The sequence below is a fragment of the Ipomoea triloba genome, chromosome 16 (genome assembly GCF_003576645.1).
Source record: "Ipomoea triloba cultivar NCNSP0323 chromosome 16, ASM357664v1".
Taxonomy (NCBI): Eukaryota; Viridiplantae; Streptophyta; class Magnoliopsida; order Solanales; family Convolvulaceae; genus Ipomoea; species Ipomoea triloba.
Window position 1 is genome coordinate 12,465,173 of NC_044931.1, and position 544 is coordinate 12,465,716.

Consider the following 544-nt stretch of genomic DNA (forward strand, 5'->3'; position numbering starts at 1 on the left):
TTATATATGATTATGTATTTTTGTTTGAAAATTTGAAACTTTGGATATTTGTAGTAATCTTAGAGTTTGGATATTTTAATTTTATTAATCTATGTAGATTGAATTTGAACTTTGTTTAAGGATTCAAGACTTATTTATTTTTCATAATATTAGTTTAAAAAAAAATTGACATAACTTAAAAAAGTTCCCCGCGGGGATTCCCCGTCCCCGAAAAATCCCCGCCGGGGAACGGGGCGGGGACGGGGAATGGGGAGGGATTTCGGGGACGGGGACAGGGACCCCATTCCCCGGTCCCGCCCTGCCCCGTTGACATCCCTACTCACACACACATATAAAATCAAAAAATTAATTGTAATTATAAAATAAAATCCAACACCCCATGTTTAATTATAATTATAGTAATATCTATATAATTATTAGCTTAATTACTATATGAATTATTGGTCAATTATACTAATATATGTTCAATTAATTTCTTAATTTTATATATATATATATATATATATATATATATATATATATATATATATATATATATATATAT